Source organism: Nannospalax galili, unplaced genomic scaffold (assembly GCF_000622305.1).
Source record: "Nannospalax galili isolate Female #2095 unplaced genomic scaffold, S.galili_v1.0 scaffold1096, whole genome shotgun sequence".
NCBI lineage: Eukaryota > Metazoa > Chordata > Mammalia > Rodentia > Spalacidae > Nannospalax > Nannospalax galili.
The window spans coordinates 1,114,176-1,115,378 of record NW_008338289.1 but is presented as its reverse complement, the minus strand read 5'-3'; positions in this window follow the sequence as shown (position 1 = coordinate 1,115,378).

Below are 1,203 nucleotides of genomic sequence, written 5' to 3'. Positions count from 1 at the left end.
AGCAAAAATAATCCTAAAAGATTGAGAGGCAGAGAGCAAAGTCTGTGACATTCATGACAAAAGATTAACCAAAAAAATTCTATAAATTCCTTTGACGAAAACAATCTGATTTAATCCTTTAATGAAAGGAAGGTAAAAACAGATAATTTGAAGAAAATCTGGAGTAGACCAGGCTGCCATCTGAGAGGGTCACGTGGAGCTGGGTGTAGCTTCTCTAGCAAATGTGGTAGATGATGAGACATTGGTCGATCTCTGAATACTGTTCTACTCACTTTTCACTACTTTTTTTATTTTCTCAGGGGATAAAATAACCAAAAAAATCAACTTTTAGGATGAAAGGTTAATTTGGGCTGATGATTTTGGAGATTTTAGTCCATGATTAGTGGTTCCATTGCATTGTTTTTAGGCCTATAAAAGCAGACCACACCAACCAGGATTGCATGATAGAGCAAAGCTGCTCAGCGAGAGAGAGGGAAAGGGAGAGAGAGAGGGAGAGGGAGAGAGAGAGGGAGAGAGAGAATTTAGCCAAATAAAAGGACCCTCCACCCCAAAAAAGGAAAAAAAGAACTGCACTTAAAAGTGCTCCTATAATAGTGCTTAGGTAAGTGTGCTTACATATCTGGATATATACATAAAGAAAATTTAAAGTTGGCAAAGGAAAATCTCTTTTAGCCAACAATTCTCTAGACCATGTCGAGTAACCACCATTAAACTGACAAAAGCAATTTTGACCTGTATTAGAAAAAAAGATTAATAATGGAATCTATGATGAATGCCTCCAGCTTGATGAGAACACAGACACCCAGGACACGAATAGATAATTCACAAAAAAGAGCATGTATAATTCGACTATCTAAGCAAATTAAAATGAACTTTTATTTTTCATTTGTTGGATTGGGAAATGTTTCAAAATTAAGTCACATTAAATGTTGATGAGGTCATAGGAAAAAGGTAACTCTTCTAAATTAAATCAATGGTTAGGATTTAACTTCTTTCTACAGGGAACTTTGCCAAATCTTTTAAAATTGCACATATCTTCTGAGTCAACAATCTCATTTCTTGGTATCTGCCCAAGAGAAACACAGCCACATGTGTGTGGAAGGCAGGTACAAAACAGTTCTCTGGAGTATTTTATGGAATACTTAAAAAAATAACCACTAATTTTCCACTAATGGGGTAATAATGAAAACTTTCACTGTCCAT